Genomic DNA, 26,894 nt, shown 5'->3' on the forward strand with positions numbered 1-26,894 from the left:
GCGGCGATAATTGTAACGCCGTGCTTGATAATATGCCCCCTAGTTACTTACATTCTACCCAATTTGAGGATTGCGTATTTACAGCAATAAACCCCCACTTGTAGGAAACCACACAAAAACAATACAAAAATGAGACTAGGCAGCAATGATGTGCACTGTCTTGTCATCCACTGGGGGGAGCCAGGAAAGCCAGCCGATGTGCCAGTCCTGCTATGGGGCACCACCTTTCTTATGCATGTTGGTTTGTAAAAGATACAGTGATTGGATGGCAAAGTCAGAGTCCCATTGTTCATATCGTTGCGTGGGATGAACAAGCAACAAGATGCACCAATCTTGGCACACACCCCTCCCTCCATTCTGGTCATCAACATCAACACATACTGATGTTGCATCACCATGAGGTGGATGGTTCTTAGTTCTTCCTTGATTGCATTAAGGCCAAGCTCAGTACTGTTCATCATGTTCATATTCTCCAATCTGGTTATTTGCAACCAGAGGGCATTTGCTCTTGTCTGCACTGTGAAGAAAGGTATGAACCCTCCCGCATTGACTTGTGTGTCAGAAAACTGTCTGAATTCTTCCAGAATGTGCTTGAACTAAGCTCAGTCAAAATAACCAGCAGTTCTTTTTTCTCAAGCCTGATACAATAGAGTTGTTTTCTACTGTAGTGGATGTTGGTACAACTCTGACAGATCTTCTCCTAGAACAACCAGGGTAGGGGTGTGTATAGTGACCAGGGTGCACAGGCCTTGTCCTCCGGGGAAAATCTGGGTGTAGGCGAATTCACCCCATTGCCAGTAGGTACCCATCAGCGTGGAGGTGCCCCATTGCATATCTGGTACCTGCAATATTGCCTTACATTTCCCATTAGTGCAGAGTGGAATCTTTCCTTTACCATTGAAATACAAGGAATGCACCAGACACGCTAAGGGCCACCCTAGGATCACAGACGGATGCAAGAGTGGACATGTTTGTACACTGGAGCAGTGGCTTTACTACCCCCAAGAAAGTTTTTCGGGGAAATCTCAGGCCAAAGAGTATCATCCCCTATGGTGCCCCGCTTGCACATCCTATCTAGCTCTGTTTGAATCTCCCTAGGATCGGTGAAGAGGTAGAGGGCTGTGGGATTTGTCTCGTAATGTGTTACATTTACTACTACTCTAGGGGTGTCACTCTGATGGGTTGTATCTTGGCCCCAATCCTACATAAGTACAGGTGGACAAGGCATCTCACTTTTTTTCAGGGGTTCTCTCTTGGGACAAGGAAAGCCTTTCTGTGCCTACTGCGTGCGGATCAGTGAACAGATGTAGCATAACCTGGCTGAAGTCTGGGCGCCCCCGGTATTCATGTGCTGATACCATGTGTTGTGTAAGAGTGCAATGTGTAGTGCGTGTGGAATACAAGTGTTGTTTAGAGTAATTATAGGTGACATTGGAGAAGTCTCTATGCAATCACTGTGCAAATGTCAGGTGGGCTTTATTTAACTAGGCAGATCTTTTATCAACATATTGATTCGGCCACACCCACAGTAAACAGAGGCTATACAATTAAACAACAATACATAACTTGTGGGACATTGCAGATCTTGGGGATGGATCCAGGAAAGATGTCTGTGTTCCTCCAGTGATTGGGAGATTTCCTTTCTTTGGAGAAGATTGAGTTTGGTGTAAAAGTGCGATAAAAGTTCAAAGTCTTGGACTTGCGCTTTTGGGTCTTGGTTAGGATTATGGGAGTGGTTGCTGCATAGATGGTGGGGCGCTACAAGGGTGGTGAACTTTTGCGACTCTTTTGCAGACCTGTTGGATAAGAGTTATTGTTTGTTGGTTAAGTTGTTAGAAAACATTTGCATCCTCATCAATCATTCTTGTGAATTCTTGTGCTGTGTGTTTTTTTAGGGGTGCACTTTTACATTCATAAATCTTATTTTTGGTGAGCACCAAAAGATGGTCCCCAATCAAGGTGTTCACATTTTTGCAGACAACAGGTATTTATTCAAGGGTCACCTTAATTCTTGCTTACGGGTTGTTGGCTCCCCCGCCCCATGATAGGAAAGGATATATTTTGTTATGAGCCTGTGGATGGTCTGGGTTCTTTAAGTAACATTTTAGGTTTGTTGCTGGATGACTAATATCCTGCCTCCCCTAGTCAGGGAGTGAGGGATGTGCCTTTTGACCTACAGGTGCACAGGGTGATGTGTAAAGAGGGAATGGCCCATAATTAGGTGTTGTGGGTGATCACAGTGTGCTCTGGGGTCATTTGTATAGCCCTCAAGTCCCAGCACACGATGAGCAGTAGAACCCTCCTTAACTGTGCCAGGTGTCTTTACTACGTCCTTATTCTAGAGGGCTCTTTTTGGGATAGTTTGGGCATCTTTTTGCTGGTATCTTCGGTGTTTCCCTAAGTTTTCAAGTGATTTGGTTATTTCCATTGTCGTTTACCAGAGGGGAGTCGAAGACCTGTCCCGCGGCACCCATGTGTTTCTGATATGGTGGTGTCTGAGATTGGGCTTACCTGCTCCCTTAGACAGTGTGTGTATGGCCTTGTGTGTTGTCAGCTTGGTCGCTAGGCTGGATTCAGTGGTGAGCCTATTTCTGAGTGCCCCACATGGAGCTGTGATGGATTTTTTGCAGACTTTCCTCTTCTGGCACCCCCTTTCCATTCGACTACTTTCTACCCAAGACTTGCAACCGGTGACATGCTACAATCTTTTGGAGGGACATGACCCGACAAGCAGGCTTTGGGTGCTTGGATAACTATGAGGGAAAGGAGGAGGCATAGGGCCTTATTATGAGTTTGGTGGTGTGGGAGCAGGAATGCCCCACACCGCCAAACTCATGTTTGAACCGCCCGCCTGATTAGAAGCTTTCTACTGTCTGGTGGGTAGTTCTTTGGCATTCTCAGGGCGGTGCCTATGAAAGGCACCGCAATGGGAATGTCAAAGGCAGTACCTGCACGGCATGGACTGGTGCAGTCAATGCCATGCAGGTACTGGTGTGCATGCACACAGTGGGCACATGTTGTGCCACCCTGTGTGCATCCACATGGATTGAGGCACAAGGGGACCCTGTAGGACCCACTTTGTTTCTTCACCATCACACTTTTCATGACGGTCAATTAATGTGTGGTGGTGAGGAAACTCGTAATATGCTTGGTGGGGCCACAGTGGCCTCACCAAGCATATTGCGGCCTCAAGATTGCTGCGCCACCGCCAGGAATCTCTGATACCTGGCGGTTGCGGTGGCCCCAGGGTGGCCCAACCACCCTGGTCCTAATGGGGCGGTCAGAAGACTGCCACTGCAGCGCCCCTGCTAGTCTGGCAGTCTGTGGACCACCAGATTCATAATAAGGCCCATAATATTGCTTAGTGGGGAGTCCGATACCAGGCCTGAACTTCGTCAAATTTTGTCTAACGCAGGTAATGGACTGGGATGATCAATTGTTCTAGTGAGCTCCATGTTGACTCCCCCATGAGGAGGTTTGTGAACGGTGAGAGTTTTATGCGTGCTATGGACATTATGGGGTCTCATCATCCCAACTGTGGAACAGGAGGTCTGGCTCCCAACTCTGGAACATTGCCTCATTTCGGAGCTGAAATGAGGCCTCCATTGGCCTGGAGGCTACTGGATGTGGTTGGCACCACAAGGCATGAAAGAATTTTGGTCCGAGGCCAGACACCCTAGAATGGCGTCCTTTTGATCTAGCAATCAGAACCCATCCCAATCGGACCCGGGTGCCTACTTTTATGCACTGGATGAGGAGCCGCCCTGCCGCCTTATCAATGTGCCTTCCCCGCGAGGTGTGGCCAGCCAACCCAGCCCTGGGGGATCAGCAGCAGAGTGGAGCTTAGGCTCCTGTGGGCACCTGAATGACAGATTCTAGTGTGGATTCCCAATTGACACAATGTACAGCAGCCCTGAGTTTCCCGTACACAAGTAAATACTTTCCTAATGTTGTATTACTAGTCTTTATTTTGAAATGTGTATTGAGGTGTGCGTGAAGTGTATGTTCTGTTTGGGAGACAGCGTTTACAATGCTGGCAATACCACGCGGGTAGATAACAACGCGGTCATTACGACCACGTTGTTACCACGCGTGGCATTACATTGCAAGTCATTTCAATGACTTGCGCTAGATGGTGTGCAACACCAGGGAATGTGTTGGATTTTAAATCCAACACCTTCCCTGCTGTTGCGCTAACTGGACTAGGAATAGTAATTTATACTATTCCTAAGCCCAGCGCGCCAACTAGCGCAAGTCGTTGAAACGACTTGCGATGTAATGCCACGAGTAGTAACAACGCGGTTGTTGTAATGACCGCATTGTTACCTACCGCGTGGTAACACCACGCGTTGTAACATCATACATTTGTTCTGTCTTGGGGGTTTGAATCTACTACGTAGGTGGGTTTTTGCGATTGAGTAAAAGTGTAAAGTCATTGCCTCCCCAGACAGTTGCCCCATCCATGCTGAAGTCCTTGTTGGCTGGAGTTCCTTTCTGTTGCTGCTGTCGCCACATGTTTGACCAACCAGCTGTTCCCTGCTGCAGTGGCTGCCTGACCTCCCTGTGGCTGAGAGTATGATGCATTCAGGTTACCTGTGCTTGGTTTTGAGGATGGGGATTCTGCAGGGACTGACCCAGATTTATCAATATCTGCTCATGATAAGCTTTTAAAAGGCATCGGTCAGCCATGTGGCTCATTCGATGGCAATAATAACATTCTCTGATGTCCAGCTGCTGCCAACTTACCTGACCTCTGCCGTTGTTACTGGGTTGAAACCCTCTGGGGTTTCGCGGAGTAGCCCCCTTCGAGGCAGGTATCAAATGTACACTAGCAACCAGCGCCACCCACTCGAACACTGTCTTTTTCAATGTGCGCTTGACCAATTTGGTGGTGTCTCTCTGGCCTTTCCCTTGCTCATACCTGTCTTTTTCCTGTTTCTTTCTGTAATAATGTAAAATGTGAGCATATATTTCCTGTCAGGGTTTGGTGTCCAACCCTAGTACGCTGTCCAATCCACTTTGTATTTTGGTGGGCAGCCCTTTTTTGAGGATTTTGTAGAAAAATGCGACCTGGGGGCCCATATCGGTCTATGTCTGGCCTGTCTCTTGCCCCCATCCTTCCCTCAACCTATCTAGAAAGTCCGTTATGGTCTCCCCAGGCTTCATACTTTCTGCCATCAATCCACCTACATCTGGACGATCATGGAATATTTCCCTCATGGCCGTCCATATTAGGTGTCTGTATGAATTGAATGCAGGTCTGCCATGCTCTTTGTTTGACAGCATGACTACTGGGATGCAGGCTCAGGCAAACACAGTTTTACACTACTCTATGATGAGACTGCTTAGTAGACGTTTGACATTGCCTATTACTAGGTTTATCCCCGCAGTATTCTTTTCAAAACATGAGATCCAATTCCCTGCCCCATCCATCAGCGGCGTCAATTCCTTATGCATCGGGGCCCAAGACACATGGATGATCCCTGACATGCCCTTCTGCAGTAGTGGGCACATTTTGGCTTGGGGCCCCTCTCATCACCTCCACTGCTTATATCGATGTCCAGTACTGCTATGTATCTCCCGGTCACCCGAGTGCATTCACCCAGACAAGTAGGAGTGCACATTCTCTGTGTCGCAGGGGTTCGATGGTTCGAGCGCGACGGATGGGGGTTGAGCTTCGAGGAGCTCTAGCACTGGACTGAGCTGATGCTGGGACTGCCTGGGCCTGGTAGCCTGCTGGCCTCCCTCATCTGGATCTAGTAGTTTATTGTTCGGGGGGGAGGGGGGGAGGCTCCCCAGCTCCCTCGATCAGTGGATTTGTATAACCTAATTCTTGGGATAGCAGGCATCTGGATCTAGTAGTTTATTGTTCAGAGTGGGCTCCCCAGCTCCCGCGACCAGTGGATTTGTATAACCTAATTCTGGGGATGGCAGGCATCGGAGCGAGCACCTCCATTCCAACATACAGTGGGGGAGACACAGACGTCTTCCTTGCAGGTTCTAGGATAAGATTGTCAGTCTGGGCCTCCTCAAAATGACACATAGTTCAAGCAGTGCCTCTCTTCTGGTCTTCTTTTGTCCTACTTATTTTGTCCGAATGTGTGTTCCTGTGTGTTCGATTATTTTGATGTTGAATGTCCCCCTCCCCCCCCCCCCCCCCGTGGCCAGGGGAATGCGTGTGCTTTCGTGTGTGCATGCCATGAATGGCAATACTTTTAAAGTGTTTTTATCTGTGTGGGGAACCTAGTTTGTATGTGCTTTAGTGGCGACTCTATCTTAACTGAGAACATTTTGAGGGACTGATATGCTCTAGTTTCTCTGGGTTAATTAATATTAGTAGTATATTATAATATTATTAGTAGCTACTCTGATCTTGGGGAAATAAATGCACTGGAATTACTGGTTTCAACTACTTCTACGAGCTCAATACTATTTCCATAAATGCATCAGGATAGAAATAAACACAAACAAAAAATGCATATGAAGGATCACAAGCTGAAAAAAGTGCAATGGTTAGTTCAAAACGTGTGAGCAGAAAAACAGCAGATATGGAAAAACGATTATAAGAATTAGTGGCGCCTTCATAAGCACATTAAGTCACTAACAGAATACAACACTCAAGACCAGACATGCATTTGCAACACTTTACCAGCACCACAACATCAAGAATGCAGCAATTAATAACCAGAATGAAGAGAGAGAGGAGGAAAATGAAACTGACATAAAAGAATGATGTCTTTGTAAAAATCAAACACCTTAGCCCGCTCCTTAGCGCATGCTACCTGATGATGAGGGGAGGCTTTGCGAGGTATATGGGATTAAGTGAGCCCGGCTAAGAGACAAAGATAATGACAATTTACGTGGAAACAAGGAATAACTTGACTACCACAGGCCCTCCTTTGACATTGCACAAGCTACACATAATCTTCAAGGTCAAAATTTCCCAAACATCTAAATTACACCCTATATCAAACCACGGGGTCATGCATGCCATCTGTATCACCCAGAGCGGTTAAAGCGAACAACACCTCTCAAATCTTTCGGATACCAACAGTGGCAAGAAACAGATAGAACTGAGAAAACCCTTTAGACTAAAAAATAAGATAAAGGTGCAGATCCCATGTCACACTAAGGGCTTATGCGTACCATCTGTATCACGCCCAGCGGTCCCAGCAGTGAGGCCACGCCCCTGTAGCACATCCAGGGGACAACCTTCACCTTTCCCAGCATGTTGGCTATCGAAAAAAGGTGACCTGGGCAGGGTCGCTTCCAAGGCTGCCTTGCGACTACTCAGTTTGGATGGATCAAGTGGCAATATGTCAGACTTCTGAAAGTCGCAGGGTGCTCAGGGTAAATTTGTGTGCTTCTTCCTTGTTTGCCAAACACCAAATGCTGGCACTGTGGATCACATGTAGTTCATTACCCAATTGATGGCTGCTTCAGGACAGACCTCTGCCTTGCGGATTCACCAGACCTTTCAATCAATTTCGGCGTCTGCTCACGTTCCTTGCTGGCTGATGTGAATATGTCAGGGCGGGGTCCTTTCCTTCGGCTGCAGTCGGGTTTGAAGCACCAGTCTCTCCTATCTGGCTCAGCACAATGTTGCTCAAATATGAATTTACCTTGAAAAAACAAAGACAAGAGGAGTTTGGTAAAAACAGGAACAGTTGATTTAATTAAACACTGCGGCTAGGAGTGCAGCATACAGAAACGGGTCTGAGGACTGATTTAAAGTACAATAGTTTTGAATGTCATTTTATACATTTCTCGAAGCATCATAAAACAATTCATTTCTCCCATATGATGGCAAATGCAGGTGGGTTTTGACGTTGCATGGACACCATGAGGGCCAATGGGTAACGTGTCCAGATGTCTGGCACGGGGTGCGCATGATCACTGCTGGTGTTGTGTGTGCTGTGTCCTGATTGGCTGAGTGTTCCTAACTTCACGTGGCATCTAACTTTATGGTGTTTTGGGCCATGTGCATTTTATTGGGGCCAATCTCCCAGAGCCATTGTGGTGTCACTGCCTATCTGTGGGGCTCATCTGGGTTTTTCCTGTTTGAGCATTTGTCCTGCCGGTTACATGCCACCTGACCTGTGATCTGTCAATCAGTAGCCTCAGACCTAGGGCGTAGGGCCTGCCTGGCCACGTATTTCTTGTAGAGCCTGTCTGGCCATGTATTTCCTACCTGGGGTTGATGGGGAGGTCATATCGGGAGATTTCGACAACAGTGATTTGATTTCGTTTTTGTACATGCATGTATCATTGCGTACATTGATATCAATAACATGTAGGAAGTGGAAGCAGGAGGTGAACACTGCTTTGACTTGAGCTGTCATGTTGAGCTTGTCGTCTAGGATGATCTCTAGATTTCTTGTGTGAATTATGAGTGTTAGTCCTAGCTCCGATGGCCATCAAGTGGAGTCCCAATGGGGAGGTCTTGTTGCCGAAGACCAGAATTTATGTCTTGTCGGAGTTGAGCTGCAGGCAGGTGTTTTGCATTCAGTCTGCTGCCATGGTCATGCAGTTGGTAAAGTTGTTTCTGGCAGTGGTTGTTTTGTCCATCAGGGAGAGGATGAGTTGTGTGTCATCAGCGTATGAGATGACTGTGATGTCTTGTGATCAGATGGTGTTGGCAAGCGGTGTCATGTATATGTTGAAAAGGGTGCAAATTTATTGTGGCATGTAGTGTTCTTGGTGCTCGTGTGGCGTATGTTTTGGGCGGGGTGTTGAGGGCTTTTTCAGTATTTGCGTGGGGGGTGAATGTGTAGTTGCCAGAGAACCGGCAGTCGGCGCAGGTGAAATCTCCTACCATGGTGTGAGATGCAGCCCAGGAGCAATTGGGGAACAGCATCCGGGGTCTAGCGACCCAAGAAGTGCTGAGGAGTATCACTGGGTGCTGATTGAACCAGGGTTCCTGGCGCTGGGCGTGGTCCAGGCGTGGACAGGCACGGATTTAATTAAATAGGTCCTGGGAGGGTGGAGGGTTCTGTGATGTAATTTCTTGTGCTGATGGGTGATGAGAAATTAAGTTCTTTTGCTTAAAGATGTTTTTTTCTTGTGCGGCTCAGGATATCATATCCTTCAAGGACAATTTTTTTTATATTTCTTGTAAAATCTCAGCAGTTTGAGATATCCCAATGATTTGGAGATGCTCCTACTCTTAGGGATTTATTGTGGCAAGGTAAACAATCAGCTTCATGATCTGCTGCTCCGGGTCGCAAAGTGATAATAAAGTCAGACTCAGTGAAGAAAAGTGTTCACCTTAATTGCCTGAGAGTCAAGTCTTGGGTTGAAGGCAGTGGCCCGTTTAGGGTCACCCAGGTCACTCACGACCACCTCTCAGCCTTCCATACCAAATGAAGAGTCAGTCAGGCAATAGAGACTACAAATCAATATATGTTTATTCAGATACACTTGAGCGGAGCCCCGTCTTCCCAGTATCTTAGGGGTGCTGCAGAGAGGACTGACATCAGCAAACATGGAGATACATTATGTACAATTCAGAACGAATGAAGGTACGCCCAGAATGGAATTTTCTGAGCAGATGCAGCTAAACAAAGAAGTACAGAAGGATAGGTTTTGATTGTGAGGCCAGGCACACACTATCTCCAATCCAAGGTCACTCTGACAGTGCCCGCCACTAGCCTAGTGGGAAAAGGCCTCTATCTAGTGTGAAAGGTATGCGCAATAATAAGAACGGTGTATTCATTAGCAAAGCAAGGCCCAACCTTTGAGAAATGAAACTCTCCACAACCCGTTTTCTCGACGAGGCAAGGAGCAGTGTTGAGCATGGTTCAAAATGGCGGCCAAACATAAAATGATGCAGCGAATGCTAACTTACATAGAATAATACACAGACAGAATAACGAAAACATTTTCATTCCAACAGGGTGCATCGTAGGAAATGGAGGTTTCTATCATCTGTGTACACAGTAGTTTGAAACTTAGCCCCTCACAGGTAATGGTGCCATTCCTTGAAGGCTAAGGGAATAGCAAGGTATTTCTCCTTTCAAATAGTATAATTGAGTTCAGCAGGTAAGACCTTCTTTGATTGATGTGCTACTGGATTTAGCTGAATTGTACCTGGTTGTACTTGAGACGTTAAAGTCCCCATAGCCACGTCAGAAGCATAAGCTTCCACAATTAATGGCTTTGTGGTGTCAGGAGGTGCTAATATTGGGGCTGTCGTGAAAGCTCCCTTCAGATTCTGAAATGCATTTTCAGCTTCGTTAATCCACAAAAAGGCGACTCCCTTTTTCAGTAAGCTCGGGAGTGGGGCCACTGTAGAGAAGGAGGGGTTAATGAAATGCCAATAAAAATTGGTGAAAACGATAAATCGTTGTATGTCCTTGAAAGTTTGTGGTCTCAGCCAATCCAGAACTGATTTTATCTTTATTTGTGACATAGTGATGCCTTGTGAGGTGAGAACAAAGCCTAAAAATTCCACCTGAGAGCAACGGAACTCAAAATTTGTAATTTTGCAAAATAACCCATGTTGTCTAAGGGTCTCGAGGATTGTTTTAACATGGATCACATGTTCATCTAGAGTGTTTGAATAGATGATAATATCATCAATGCAAATGATGACAAAGCGATCTGAGAATTCATGGATGACATCGTTCACAAAGAACTGAAATGCAACAGGGGAGTTGCATATTCCAAATGGCATACCACAATACTTATAAATGTTATTACAAGTGTGAAATGCCATTTTCCACTTATTCCTTGCTCTGATTCTTACCAGGTGCAATGCCCCACGTAGATCCAATTTGGAATATATGGTAACAGATCTTATTTGGTCGAGCAGAACAGAAATCAGAGGAACTGCGTGCCTATTTTCACTAGTAATATGGTGCAGAGCTATTTAATCAATACCTTATTATTACCTTGCCTCAATTTTATTAGTTCTCTTTTGGCAAATCTGGTAATTATTCTCTGATCAAATACTTTCTTGAATTCTTTTTGAAAGTCTCTTAAGTTGTATAAAATTGGATCGCCCATACTCACCAGAGGAACTGCCAATGAGGCAGCATCTTCTGGGATATTAAAAATGCTATTCAGGACTGGCATCTGAGAACTAGCTTGGCTTCACCATAATTGGACCTGGGTCAGGAACATGTGAACACGAGTGGGATCCCCTGAGAAACGTTTGGGTGCAGCTAATGGTACAGGAGTGGGAACACTAACTGAGACGGTCATGGGAGGTAGCGGATTAGGTACCATATGTACAACTCTCCCACGGTACAGGAACAGTGTGCGTGCCTACTTGGGTTTTGAATTGAGCGACCTGAGAAGCTAATGAGGCGGTCTCTAAGCGTGAACCTGTTAAGTCTTTCTGCATTTTTGCCATCATTTTGTGCAAATCCTCAATGGGTGGTTCTTCTCAGGAGGAACATAATTACTGGGCTTGTTATTTCTGCCAGGGTCCCAAGTTTCTCAGGGGCAGTACCCTCCATGAAGGGTTACAAACATAGAACAAACAGAAAAGGGGACAGAGAGCAGCCTTGTCTGGTCCCTCATCGTAAAGCAAAATGAGGGGAAAAACAACCATTAACAAACACAAGGAGTTTAGAGTATAGTAGTGGCAGAGTCCCAAGTTCATCAGGAACAGTGCCTTCAAAATGCCCACCTTTTGGCAGCACCCAGTCTGTAGTTTTATTTCCAGAGTTTCAGAGTGGCCAAATGAGGAGGGTCGGGCAGGGGTCACGTCGCGATTGCGGGAGGGAGGGAGGGAAAAAAGTTTAATTTTGAAAAATTGCTTACCTTGCAGCCTCCCAGTCCTTCATTGCAGTTCCTGCTCTCCTGCTTCTGATTTCAAGAACAGGAAGCAGGCAGCAAGGCTCCCTTCCCTATCAGTTGTGGCTGGCATTAATCGCGGGCGGGGGTCACGCAGGGAGGGGGGTAAATTTAATAATTAATTTTAAAAAACGTACCTGTCTGCTGGCCGGGCCGGGTACCGCGTTTTCAGAGCTCCAGCCTCCGGCACAAGAACAGGAAGCAGGTAGCCTCCCTCCCCTCCCCTAAACTAATCACAACGCTGCAATGACAGCGTTGTGATTGGTGGGGACGCCGTCCAGCCAGGCATTTTTAGGGAGGCCATTTTCTCCATGGAGGCTGCACTGCAGCCTGCATGGCGAAAGGGCAGAGTGCGCATGACTGGTTTGGGCGGCCCTAGAGGGCCTACCAAACCAGTCATGCTCACTCAGGAGTGGGCACACCACTCCTCCCCTGCCCAGTCGCCCTGCTCGTACAGCAGCCCCGCCCACTTGCTTGCAACCAAACACTTCTGCTTTACCATTTTATGTTTCTGCTTCTCGCACTGCGAGAAATCAGTGAGGCGACGCGCCACTGCCCTAGTGGAGGAGCCGCCCCTGTCCCCTAAGCCAATCACAATGCTGCAATTGCAGCATTGTGATTGGTCTGAGCGCCGTGCCATGGCGCTCAGCCAGGGGTTGTAGGGGTGGCCCTGTTCTCCATGCAGGCTACAATGCAGCCTCCATGGAGAAGTGGGAAAGTGCACATGACTGGTTTTGGCGGCCCGAGAGGGCCGACCAGTCATTCCACACTTTTAGGAGTGAGAAAACCACTACTCCATTGCCCTGCTCGCAGAGCAGCCTCGCCCACCCGCAAAGCAGGCAAATATAAAATGATAATAACTGAAAGTTATTATCATTTTATGTTTTTGCTTCTGCACTGCTTGAAAGCAGTGGGGCGATAACCTCCACCATAGCGGAGGAGCAGCCCATGGGTATTGTGCATATCGCAGATATTTTGCGCAAAGACGGTCGACACATTGCTTCTAAATGTGGCAGCTATATTGGAACTTTGAAACAAAGATATGCTATGTACAATATCACTGCAGAATTGCCCCCTGCTGCATATTTAATCTTATTTTTATTACAAGCATGTGCCGCAAAAGTTTACGTAGCGGCAAATTTTCCTTTTTCTACTTTTATTCTTTCAGTTTAAATTCAATACACTTGTTGGATTTCTGTCGGCTTTACAGTGGATGGATAAATGGTTGAATACAAGAATGAGTCAACAGGTGGATGGATGGATGTATGAGTGCAAGAATGGACAACAGAGTGTATACATGCCATATATTGAGTGCCCAAGTCATCAGGGACTGGGGAGGCACTTTCACTGATGAGCCCGACCGTTTGGCATTGCCCATGCGTGTTCTACTATCCTTAAAATGTTTGACTACAAGCTCTCATGTGCGGAAAAGATTCCTAAAATAAAGCAGCCGCTGCTAGGGGTATTTGAGGTGAACCCTGGTATAGATGTGATGTCCCTGTCTCGTGGCTGTCGGGGGGGGGGGGGGGCGTGCACATCGTGCTCTCCTAGATTCAGGTATGTGCAAGCCTGCAGCAATCACCGTGATGTCTCTGACTGCCTGGACATGTTGTTGTAACACGTTGGCTTTTTGTTTTAATGACACAGTTTAAACGATTAGATGCGGTGTGGTGCAGCACAGGCCATCCTTTAGAAGAAAAAAAACCGGCCAAATTAAACCATATGCTCCAGCGCAGTGGGGCTGTGGAACTGGAACATCTGATTGGCTAAGCCTTCCTCGAGACCGCCCAAAGGGAGAATCGAAAAAATAAGAAGCAAGAAGAAAACAATGTAGCAAAAAGAGAGGAAGGAAAAAAAGACTCATGCTGACCAGTTGAAGAAAACGGCAAATGAGGGTCAAAAATTGGAGATGTATCGCTTCACACCTATTTCGAACAAGTGGCAGGAACACCCAGAACTGATTCAGCTGTGCTCTCTGGTGGTCAGATTTTTAGGAGACAACTGGTAGACTTAGTTCATGTGCTTGGGCCCCCTGGGGATACAGAGAACGTTTTTTGGTTGGATGCCCCAGGGGTATTACAGACAAAATGTTTCATGCTTTTGTTCCCCGGGAGAATTGTTATGCTGTTGTGCCCTGGAGTTACCACGCCGTTTATTTCAGGGTAGGAGGGCTTATGAGTGACACTTTTTTAATCCATTTTTCAGGGTAGATTAAAGAGGGAAAGAAACACAGTTCACTTGGAGATGAATAGGCAAGGACTGGGCCAGCCCGGAGCACCCGTCAGGGGTGGTCAACCTAACAACCTTCCACGGACGTGATCTCACACAAGCAGCCAAAGCGAACCATTTTAAGGTTCAAATCTATTTGTTCACTTTCAACGAATTAACACATTCACTCACCTACAACCATTGACTGGTGAGGATAGAGTCAGAAAGGGAGTGGTAATGTGATAGGGCACATATATCAGGAGAAAAGGGCTTGATTGTGGGTGAATAACGAGGGATAAACAGGGAGTAGTAATATCCCTCACCACATGGCGTAGACAGTGGAACTAAGGCAGTCCATAGTTTTAGGCTCACTCAAATAACTCTGTATCAGATGGAGTCAACATCCCTCCAGAGACAACTAGGAGGACTGTCGTACGTAAGGAGTCTCAAAACTGGGAGATAATTGGGGCAAGAAAGTTCCTTACACACTTGTGATCGGAATGTTATGCAGGGGCCCCACATTTTTTCAAATACATGTTGCTTGATTTCCAGTGAGGCCGTAATATTTTCCATTCATGCAAGGCTCTATATGCTGTGGAGCTATTCTGCATGGTCTGGAGCTTTTCTGTGCCCCGTTTAGTCGCGATGACTTGATTAGCCGCGGCAAGTGCAAATGTTTTTACTTTATATGAGCGTGGTGGAAAAGTCTGTTTATTTGGGAACCCAGGTAAGATGTAGCTGGGGAAGCATGAATTATCTATAGTGAAGATTTCATTTATATCCTTCAGTACTGCTTCCCAGTATGGTTTAAGTATGGGAAGGTGGGTTAATGTGCCAGGGCTTCCACAATTGCGCCAACATCCCTAGTTGGTAGAGGGCTTCCACCTTGTGGGGATGTAATACCAATAATGGGTAATTTCCAACATTGCCTCCTTCCCTTCTGCACTAAAGGCTGGGGGGTGGGTTCTATAGCAAACCATTTTATCAGTTAGGTCAGGCAAGAAATAAATACAGAAAGTTGTTTTAATTGTTGAATATCTTATTCATGCAAGTCACTGTGAAGAAATCATGACAGACAAATGTAATGAATTTGACAATTCTTCCATAAAAAAATCCTTTCTTTCAAGCAAGAAGTTGTCTCATCTGCCATGATTATCTCTGGCATCTCTATGACCAAGAACATCCACAGCCCTTGGACACATTTCAATAAATTATCACAAAATTTCCAATGAAAGATTGGTAACATTTTTATGAGGCTGAACCAGTTCATCTAGCCTCACTAAAAAATGTTAGCCCTTCACGATTATAAACTGCCTAGAAATCCTCAACTCATCCCTTCAACACGGTACTGTTTCGGTCTTCATAAAATTAAAAACTATTTTGTTTTTTAAAAAACTCTTCTTGAAAATGCAAGAGAGAATTCAATCTAACCCAAAAATGTTCATCTTAGCAAGGGACTTCTTTGTATTTCTGGTGAAAATATTGGAAAACTGTGTTGTCTCGTAACTCAAGGAATTTTTTTAAGTGCACAGTCAGGACTTTGGTCTGGCCATAGCACAGACAACCTACCTCTACAGTGACTGTTGTGGGTGACACTCTAAATGGTTTTGACAATAATGAGAATTGCCTTTTACTCATATTAGACTTATCCTTGACTGTTGACTAATTGAACTTGAATCCTCCCACAAAGGCCTTAAATTAAAAAAGAGTTACTGTATTGGTTTGTATTCTGCTGTCCACACCAGTTTCAATGCATGGAAATTGACAAAGCGCTCTCAATGTCTGTTCTTGTAACTTGTGGCACTCCCCAAGGCTCAATATTAGCTGATTACTATTCAGCATCTACCTGAACTCTAACTCCGCCCCCTCAATGCAAAAATACAAGAAAGACTGACAAAAGCAGACATCTAGAACTTAATCATTTAAAAATATTTGTATTGCTTTCACCAAACACAAACTTCCTCTCGAATGTAGAGTAGACAATTACAATCAATCTCCTGATCGAACCTCAGACTGTACAATCATCCAGGTCTCTAGGCTTCATACAAAAGACATGGGGGGATATTTATTAGGCTATCACTCAGTGCAGCAAGTCACCTTGCAGCGCTGTGTGATAGAGAAAGGACAAGAATGTGCAGTATTTAAAATAATACAGTGCATTCCTCTCATTTCCCAGTGCTAGCATTCAATTTGCTGCCTAACGCAAATGCAGGCACCCTTGCTCCATGGTTCAAAGGTGTCTCCATTACAGGCAGGATTGTTTTTGTGTAGGAAGGGATACCATCCTGCACAAAAACAGTTCTTAATGGCGTTTTCGTCTTTCTTTGTGTGTGCTGCAGAATGCAGCACATAGAGAAAGAGAAAGTAATGATGAGAAATCATGATTTTTCTCCTCCTTAGACATCCCCTGGGGAAGCGCAGCAATCTGATGCTTTCCCAAGTTTATCACTGATAGTAAATCCAGGAGTGTGCCAAAATCCATGTGTGAATCTGTGAGAACATCCACACTCTACCCGTGGAACTCCTCCCAGGTGCAGAGTAACGCAACGCAGCGATTTTTTGCGGCGTTGCGTTACTCTGGATTTATCAACGCAAAGTGGCCTTTCTTGGCTTGATAAATCCTACTTAGGTTTTGTGTCGCCCTTGCGCCCACTTGCATGGCAGAAGGATAACACAAAACCTACATAAATATGTCCCTTAATCTGGAGGCATATAAGAATAACCTACCAAAGACAGCATTTTACGAAGTACTTTTTAACTGTGAAACGTTCCTACAATCTGAAGGCCTGAAGATAGCAGTAAGGTTAGGTGTTCTATCACGCCTAAATTATGGCAAAGCCATTCTCACTGGACATCTTAAAAACAGCCCGGCCTTGCAAAAAGCTATCTGGCATGATACTGCATGATTAGTCTCATCCTCCCATATATACGTCTACATCTGCCCCCTCTTCTTTAAAGTGACAACGGACTGAAGTACTGCGCTGCAGACGATTGAGTGATCAAAACCGTAAAGCCACAAGGGCAAGCTGCTAAAGCAGGGACAACGATGGAAACGCAGACAAGGAGGCGATCCGCGCTGAGTGCCAAGTACCAGCTGAGTTAGTGGTTAAAAAGTCGGAAGAAACAGCGTATATGGGTGTTAAGGGTGTATCCAGGAGAACCTCAGGGGGAAAGGGTAATGACTGCAATTAGGTGGTTGAGAAAGAAGGAAGGAGGTCTAAAAGAATGATGGAGTGAAAGGGGACTGTGATTCCAGTGTTGCCAATAGCAGCATCGTCCCTGGCCGCTCCTGGAGTGACTGGGCAAGACTCTGGGCTTGCTAATGGGCAGAGCAAATAGGCAACTAGATCAGCCAATACTAGCTAGGGAGGCAAAGTGTCAGGCAAGCAGCAAAGGCACATGGTAGTAGTGATCATTAAGGGGAAGCCAAGAGTAGAGAAGGCGCATCCAGTTGCAAGAGTGGCATAAGAACTAATGGGGGCCAAGGGGCCAAGGATCCAGAATGACCTGAGGGGAGTTGAAAATCAGTGGCAACTCATATGGAGTAGTTGGTGAGGGCAGAAATGGGGGTGGGTACTATACAAGAAGCATAAAGGTAGGTGCTTCACTTTCTTCTTCTCTATTATTTTTTTTAGCGGCCGCCGAAGCGCCTAATAGTTTCAAGGCCGGAGTGGCTTCATTTCTTTCCTGCCTTCAGCGTGGCCAGGACGCTGTTAGAATTCTTCTTCCCCACCGCGATGACTACTGTCCCTCCAGTGCCACCTTTCTTTGAACAGACCCTGCCGTATCAGATCTTGCGCTTCGCTGCTGCTGCGGTCTCACCGTGTAGTTTCTCGGCGCCCCAGTGACAGTACAGGCCTCGCCGTCCTGCAGCACAACCGCCAACTCTCGACTTCCTCTGCGTGAGCCGTCCACTTGCCGGCCACAGTCCCCCTGCAGGGTGTCACTTGTGCCCAATGCGGCCTTTTCACCAGGTGTGCTGACCTGCCATGCTCCGCACTCCAGAAACGTAGGATGTCTTACTCCTACTCGGCTTCTCTTCCTCTCGTACTCAGCCCAGGGCTCACCTTCTTCCCGATGGCTGATCAGATCTACTCCTCCTTCACCCCTGGGTGCGGTGGCAGGACGGCATCTCGGCAGTCCAGCCCCCCACTCGCTCTCCAGTTGGGGCCTCAGCAGACCTTCGCTATGGCCTCTCGCCCTCACCACGCAGTTCCTTCTGCGGTCGGGAGCCAGCATACCTTCATGTGCACCTCAGGTGCGGTGTGGGCTTCCGATCACCTCCTTCTCCCCACAGGCTTCTTCCATGTCCCGCGGGCCGTTAGGTGCTTCCTACACCTACTCGCTAGTAGGTGCCCTTGATACCGGCTGCACTCTCCCCCTCAAACACCAACAAGGCGGCTACACACGTAGGTCGTCCCATCCTCATCGCCAATGTAATACTGTGGGGCACTAGGCCCCCATGCATTATTAGTAATCACACAGACATGGATAGTTGGTTAGTAGAACTGGTGCAGGGCAAGTGCGCCCAGAACCTTTTATTGTCAGGGTCACATGTCCTGTGACGCCTGTGGTGGATGGGGGTGGGGTGTAAGCCAGCCCTCGGGGAGTGGCTGGTAACATAGCCACTAGAACAGTGACCAGCAGGTCACTCCACTAGCCTCACTTTCGATATCTTCCTTCTGCGTTTACTCTCCCATAGAGATGCATATGGCAGGGTGTAAAGAAACTTGCACATGTGGAATGTGTAACCAAGGATAATCCCTCTCTCCTTATGTGCTCAGGGGAGAAGTCTTGCTATACCTGCAGGACGTGTAGAAAGGGTGAATCCGGCTCCCATCCCCTGCGTGCTGTTCATCTACCACAGAGAGCAAAAATATCTTACATAAGCTCCTCGTCTTCGGAGTGCGGCCATGAGCTCACACAACTATCTTTAGTTTCGAGGCATTTATAGAAATGGACATTTTCGTAGTTTATGGAAGCAGCAAGTACTGTTTTAGAATGTACTTGTTGTTACTGGCTGCGCCTCTTTGTGGGTAAAGCTGCTTCAAGAACGAGGGCGACTATCCTTGGAAACCAAACACACCTACAAATAAACAAGAGCACAGCCAGCTGTACATTCTTTAAAAAAAAATGAAAAGGATCAGAAGGCGCTTACTAAACGTGTTTATGGAGAATATGTACCCTTCTCTGACACTAAGCAGAGGGTGGTGCCAGCAGGCGGCAGAGGGTGTGCTTCCGGTGCACAGGTTCACCCTTAGGCTGAAATGAACAGTTTCTTGAATTGCTCTAAGTTTTTAATTCAGGTTGGATCGCTTCTGGATTAAGCACTTTATGATTTTCGCATTCCGTAGGTGGAGGCATACAACTGCCATACTGTTTGTAGCCAGCATCTGAACTAGTGCTCACTCTGGCAACCTTTAGTGGGCGTCCATTAGTCAGCCTTTCTAAGAAATTCGTGTATGGATGAAAGTCCATGTCCATCTGTGCAGCTGTTCCACCCTTGTGGTTTGTTTTCCTTTGTCCTTTTTCATTTATTTATCAAATGTGGGTTTTATTTATGTATTTATTTATGCAGTTTTTCTATAGAGCAATGTTCTCCACAGGGGTATCTTGGCGCTGAGAAAAGTACTAATGCGCACTGTTGGACTTGGTCCTTTCTGCAGGGTCATCCTCAAAGTTTTGCCTTCACCTTTCTGTTTTCTGAGCCCGTTTTAGTTGGCTTTTAGGACTCTGCACACTTTACCACTGCCAACCAGTGCTAAAGTGCTAGTGCTCTTTCTTTTCAACATGGTAAAATTGGCATACGCCAAATTGGCACATTTAATTTGCTTGAAAGTCCCTAGTGAAGTGGTACTATATGTACCAAAGGCCTGTAAAAGAAATGCTACTAGTGGGCCTCCACCACTTATTGTGCCACTGATGTAATTAGCCCTCCAAACATGCCTTAGGCCTGCCATTGCAGCCTGTTTGTGTGGTTTTAAACTGCCATTTTGGCCTGGCGAAATATAAATTTTATCCAAAATAGGGATTCTACCATGTATTATGTGAATATATATGCACCCATGTGTGTGCTGCTATTTTTATTTTTATTTGAAGTGTTTAGTCATATGTGAAAAATGGTGCAAAAGGATCAGAGCTCCTTCTCTCAATTTGTGGGAAGGGCAATGTTTCAAAAAATTGTAAAATACCCCTCACACACTGAAACCTGATTCAGTGTCATGCTTCATCATTGGGGTCTTCTCGCCCCTCTATGGGACGGGGCATGCTACAACGTACGTAGACGCAGGAGCACTTTATTCAGTGATTGGTGAGTATGTGTAGTGCGTGGGATCGTGAAAAGAAAATGTGAGATGGTTAAAAATTCTCTGGATAGTGGAACGAAAACACTTTATTGTCTTCGCTGGCTGAGAATAGTAAAAGTGGGGAGGTGTAGATGGTGTACTATAATGAGTCACCTCCTACAAGATCTGTCTTGATAACGCTAGCAAGGCACTGAATGGTTGGGTGTGGGGCAGCTAAGTTGGTGATTTTACTAGGTTGCTTAATCTGATACTGAGGGAGCACATGATCAGTACATGTTTTGTGGAGCTGTGCCAGCACCTGGTTGACATCAAGCTCACTCACCCGAGAGAGTCTGCACAGGAGGCAGACCTCTGGATCAGTACCAGGTTGTCCAAGAAGGTTCCTGGGGCTGACCACAAGAAGGTTGGGTCAGGTTGCCCCCCAGCAGAGTGAGGGGGTGGTTAAAAGTGAACCAGCCATATTGCAGAGTAAGGTGGGGGAAAGGGTTTTCAAACTCCTTATGAGAAACAGGGGGCAGGATCTAGTAGGCAGTCTTTCAGGGCGCCCGATTTCCAATCCACTGCTTTGAGAGCTCACATTAGGACACAAGTGGGTGGACTCTGTCTGCCCAAAGAAGCCACCTACTGGTGGGACCTCTATAAGGGTGGCCAGTGTGGCCTTAGGGGTAGGTAGTCCCCAGGTGCAGGTCATCGACCATGCCATGATCTCCCTTTAGTTGGGAGATAGACTCAAAGGGTGAGATTGTGATCCTTGAGGGTGTAAATCGTCACTTGCAAAAAATGACGGTGAATGAGACCCCTGTCTCTGTTTGAGGGACACTGGGTCTAGCCAGACCATGAAAGTGGAAAGGTTTTTCTACAGAGCAGGACAGACGCCAAGCATGTAGTTAAACTCAAGCACAGGGGCAGAACCTTTTACGCCCCATGGCCATGGTATGCATGGAGAGGGGCTAGGAGGTGACCCAGAGGAGGGTCATCATTAGTTCCTAGATGCCCACAGACTGCATTCTGGAGAAGGAGTTGGCCTCAGTGTTGGGAGAGCTGGGAGAAGCAGCCACCAAGGGCACCCTGACAGTTCAGTTTTCTGGGGGTGCAGGAGACCAGATGAAGGGGCTGGGTGAGAGAGTACTTACCTCTGTTCAAGCTCAGGTTATAGGCCTTCTGCTGAAAAGCCAGTCTCAGGATAACACCCTGGGACTGGTGTGAGGTAGGTTGCCAAACACTTTGGGCAGTTGCCTCCCACTCTGAGAAACCTCAGAGGTCAGTAACCCTCAGGAGCCCATAGGGGACTACCTGCCAGCCTCAAGGCTGGAAAAGAAGCCTACCCAATTTCGCTGCTTGGAGCTTCCACCTGGCAGTGGATGGTCTGGGACCTGGCTCTTGATACTGAGAGCTGTCAGTGGTCTCTGATGGTTGCTGTCCTTATGGGCAGAATTTCCTTGGGTTGAGGACAGAAGTCAGATCCAAGGGACAGAATGGGCCACGTCACTTCGTTGGCCATGATGGTACTGTCTGCCTTTTGGGATGCACCTCTAAGCAAGTTAAGGTAAGTTGCTTCACATATGGGTTCCACAAGTGAGGAGAAGGGTTCCCCATGGGTCAGTCCAGTGGCTCAGGAGAATGTAGGCAGGGATCCATCAGCATTCAGAGAGGCTTAGAACTGGCAAGTGCGCTATCATAACAAGGCTTTTGTCAATGTTCTACTGCCTAAGGAGGGAAGCCCATCAAGGTATTGATTAGTCTACCCTGGCTTTTGGCTGGTGGGGTGTGCTGGACTTGGGCCTTTCTGCAGGGTCATCCCCAAATATTTTGCCTCCACTCTCCTGCTTTCTGAACCTATTTTTGTTGGCTTTTAGAACTATGAACACTTTAACACTGCTAACTAGTGCTAAAGTGTTTTACTCTCTTCTTTAATATGGAAAAATTGGTATACACCCATTTGACACATTTAATGTACTTGCAAGTCCCTAGTAATGTGGTACTACATATACTCAGGGCCTGCAAATTAAATGCTACTAGTGGCCTTGTATATATATTCATTAGAACAAGGGGACCCAAAAAGATAAATGAGGACCTTGGGTAATCATTTAGTGTAGACAACAATGGTCCTCAAAACATAGGTGATGCAAAAATAAATATAGTTCCGAATCGATACTATATTCCGGAAGTCCAGCCATACAACCGATTTAATTATAAACAATTGAAGAATGCATACATATAGGAACAAATGTACGTGGGACACAGTCCTGTGCCCAAGGTAGAACAAAACATTAACAAAACAAACAAGGCATTTCAGGCAAGACAAAGAGTTAAGCTTATTTTGAGATACAGTGTTATAAGCTTTTTTTGAAAAATAGCTGTTGCACTTTTTAACACATTGGAGTAACGTGCATGCTATTTTTAGAGGGGGTCGACGGCGTTTCGATCCTTTTTGTAGGGTGTCAGGATCATCATCAGGACTTAGATATGTACATGCCTGATTGTAAACGAAATTGCCTGTGAAAAACAAGATAGATGTGAAGAAGGAAAAATGGAAGGAAAAAAAGAGAAGAAAAAAGAATAAAAATAGAAGGGCCAGAATAATGGTAGAGCCGCTCGAATCATGCAGTACGAAAGGAAGCTGCACAAGTGGACATGCGTGGAGAAATTACGCGTATGGGGAGTCAGTGGACGGATGGTCGATTAAGGGGGCCGAGTGTAGGCTAGTCATGCGACACAGGATGCAGGGCAAACAAGACCGATCAGTGTCGGGCGCGTGGGGTATAATGTTGACAGGAGGGATGGAGCGGAGTGAGCGCAGTATTGGAGGCGACACGTGAGGTGAGAGCAACCGTCTCAAGTTACAACGGGTATAATGATTGAAGGAAGTGGAATCCGTAAGGGTGGAGGAGTGAGAAGAAATAAATGGCCGAGGGTGGTAATGCTACGTAGTGAAATGGTGACTAGGTGAACGGGCGATGCGGTGCTGGTAAGGGTCTCACCTGTATGAGCGGGGAGACGGCGACCGTACACAGACGGCGATCACTACGGTGAGGGCTCCAAGGAGAATACTCGTGGAGAAACCGCGATCGGTTCAACGATGGTGGAAGGTTCTGCTAAAATAGGAGTAGTGCATTAGCTAACAAGTGGATAGAATGTGCAGACGAGAGGAGGAAATAATAATTACCTATTTTCACAATGGAAAACTCCCGTAATGTGGGAATGGATATTAACGATACTTCAATTGATGGCGGCGTGGCAATGCACTGTGAAAAAAACAGCGGTATGAACAAAACGCGATAACCTATATCAGAGAACGGAGCGGAAGGGAAATAAGGTGCTTACCAGTGCTCCGCCAGGTCCTGGAGTTAGTAGTGAATCGAGTGACAGGGCGCAGCGCGGGAAGTGTCAGTAAATACTGAATGGGATGTGGGAAGGCTAGAGCGGTAAAGGGCGGCGCCATCTTAGGTAGAGGCTTTAATAAGAAAGAGAGAAGACAGACTAGAACGGGTTTCTAGCGGGAGTGCGGACCAAAACAATTATTCCGACAATTTTTAAAAAAAAAACATAAACCATTAACATTTCAATAAGAGGAGGCAAAAAACATCAGGTCAGTGTGGGGACAGCAAAGGATTAAAATAATTGCACGAAGGTGCAGACTTTGTCGTCAGTGCAACAGACAATTCCAATGTGGTTGGCACAGAAAAAATTCAATGAATCAATTAGGAAGAACAGTGCATGAGAGATCAAAGATTTCAAATGAGGTTAGTCCAATCTTCGCTGCGGTTCAGGCCTTGCCTGATGCTGTCAGTGCGGATGATCATTTTAAGTTCTTCTCTGTTCAAAATTTTGGCAATGTCACCGCCTCTTGGTGGTTGTTTGATTCATTTGAGCACTGTCCATTTGATGCCGACCCCTTTTTGGGTCCCCTTGTTCTAATGAATATGTCAAGCGCAATCGCTGGATTGCAAGGGTAGGATACATATCCCCTTTCCTTTAAGTGGGCTCTCTCCTTGTTCCCCCTCTTTCACCTCACTCCTTGTTATGTCTGACCATGCACCTCTCTATTCCGATGATTATATCAAAAAAATCTGCGAAGGGCCCTCGTTGTTCTCAGACTCTACAGACACTCCCTCTTCTACAAATATATCATCTGCTGATCAACTAGAAAAGTGTAAGAAGAAACAAGTACGCCTCCAATTAATGATCCGTATGCTCACGGAATATTTAAAAGCAGAAACCATCCCCACTGGGCTACAAGTTCGTAATATCCCTGGAATTTCTTCCTAATTGATTCATTGAATTTTTTCTGTGCCAACCACATTGGAATTGTCTGTTGCACTGACGACAAAGTCTGCACCTTCGTGCAATTATTTTAATCCTTTGCTGTCCCCACACTGACCTGATGTTTTTTGCCTCCTCTTATTGAAATGTTAATGGTTTATGTTTTTTTTTTTTTTTAAATTGTCGGAATAATTGTTTTGGTCCGCACTCCCGCTAGAAACCCGTTCTAGTCTGTCTTCTCTCTTTCTTATTAAAGCCTCTACCTAAGATGGCGCCGCTCTTTACCACTCTAGCCTTCCCACATCCCATTCAGTATTTACTGACACTTCCCGCGCTGCGCCCTGTCACTCGATTCACTACTAACTCCAGGACCTGGCGGAGCACTGGTAAGCACCTTATTTCCCTTCCGCTCCGTTCTCTGACATAGGTTATCGCGTTTTGTTCATACCGCTGTTTTTTTCACAGTGCATTGCCACGCCGCCATCAATTGAAGTATCGTTAATATCCATTCCCACATTACGGGAGTTTTCCATTGTGAAAATAGGTAATTATTATTTCCTCCTCTCGTCTGCACATTCTATCCACTTGTTAGCTAATGCACTACTCCTATTTTAGCAGAACCTTCCACCATCGTTGAACCGATCGCGGTTTCTCCACGAGTATTCTCCTTGGAGCCCTCACCGTAGTGATCGCCGTCTGTGTACGGTCGCCGTCTCCCCGCTCATACAGGTGAGACCCTTACCAGCACCGCATCGCCCGTTCACCTAGTCACCATTTCACTACGTAGCATTACCACCCTCGGCCGTTTATTTCTTCTCACTCCTCCACCCTTACGGATTCCACTTCCTTCAATCATTATACCCGTTGTAACTTGAGACGGTTGCTCTCACCTCACGTGTCGCCTCCAATACTGCGCTCACTCCGCTCCATCCCTCCTGTCAACATTATACCCCACGCGCCCGACACTGATCGGTCTTGTTTGCCCTGCATCCTGTGTCGCATGACTAGCCTACACTCGGCCCCCTTAATCGACCATCCGTCCACTGACTCCCCATACGCGTAATTTCTCCACGCATGTCCACTTGTGCAGCTTCCTTTCGTACTGCATGATTCGAGCGGCTCTACCATTATTCTGGCCCTTCTATTTTTATTCTTTTTTCTTCTCTTTTTTTCCTTCCATTTTTCCTTCTTCACATCTATCTTGTTTTTCACAGGCAATTTCGTTTACAATCAGGCATGTACATATCTAAGTCCTGATGATGATCCTGACACCCTAGAAAAAGGATCGAAACGCCGTCGACCCCCTCTAAAAATAGCATGCACGTTACTCCAATGTGTTAAAAAGTGCAACAGCTATTTTTCAAAAAAAGCTTATAACACTGTATCTCAAAATAGGCTTAACTCTTTGTCTTGCCTGAAATGCCTTGTTTGTTTTGTTAATGTTTTGTTCTACCTTGGGCACAGGACTGTGTCCCACGTACATTTGTTCCTATATGTATGCATTCTTCAATTGTTTATAATTAAATCGGTTGTCTGGCTGGACTTCCGGAATATAGTATCGATTCGGAACTATATTTATTTTTGCATCACCTATGTTTTGAGGACCATTGTTGTCTACACTATACTAGTGGCCTTGCAGCACTTATTGTTCCACCCACTTAAGTAGCCCGTCAAATGGGAAACAACTTTCACAACGCGGTCATTACACCGCGATACCATCACAACTTGGTGGTTACAACGATCGTGTTGTTACTATGCAATGCATTTGCATCACATGTCTATACAACGCATTCCACTAGTGGGCGCTGAGGTGTTGGAAATTAATTCCAACACCTTCCCTACTGTTGCGCAAACTGGAGTAGGCATAGTAAATTATACTGTTCCTAAGTCCAGCGCGTACCTTAGTGGAACTCGTTGTAAAAACCTGCGATGTAAATGCATCCCGTACCAACAACACGGTCGTTGTAACAACCGCATTGTAATAGCACGCGATGTAAAACATCCCGTTATAAACAACTATATTCCCTTCAAACATATCTCAGGCCTGTCATTGCAGCCTGTATGTGCATTTTTAAATGTATATTAATACTTGGGAAAAGATCCCTTTTTCCAAGCCTAAACCTTCCTTTTTAATACATATGTCACCCCTGTGATGCCCAACACAGCTCAGAGGACAGGGTGCAGTATATTTAAAAAGTTGGGTATGTACGCTTACATTTTACATGTCGTGGTAGTGAAAAACTCTTACATTCGTATTTCACTATTGCAAGGCTTACTTTTCCCATAGGATAACAATGGGTTGCCTGATTACATTTA

The 26,894-nt window shown here is 46.1% G+C and overlaps 1 long non-coding RNA gene across 1 annotated transcript; it reads right to left on the reverse strand.

Moving 5' to 3' along the window:
• Window positions 1-1,460: 1,460 nt before the first annotated feature.
• LOC146867573 (uncharacterized) lies at window positions 1,461-18,539 on the reverse strand. Its single transcript, XR_014961790.1, has 3 exons — window positions 17,833-18,539; window positions 7,147-7,622; window positions 1,461-1,796 (listed from the first exon to the last, which is right to left on the reverse strand). It is a non-coding gene; the product is annotated as an uncharacterized LOC146867573 (long non-coding RNA).
• Window positions 18,540-26,894: the final 8,355 nt, after the last annotated feature.

Source organism: Triturus cristatus, chromosome 1_2 (assembly GCF_964204655.1).
Source record: "Triturus cristatus chromosome 1_2, aTriCri1.1, whole genome shotgun sequence".
NCBI classification, from domain to species: Eukaryota; Metazoa; Chordata; class Amphibia; order Caudata; family Salamandridae; genus Triturus; species Triturus cristatus.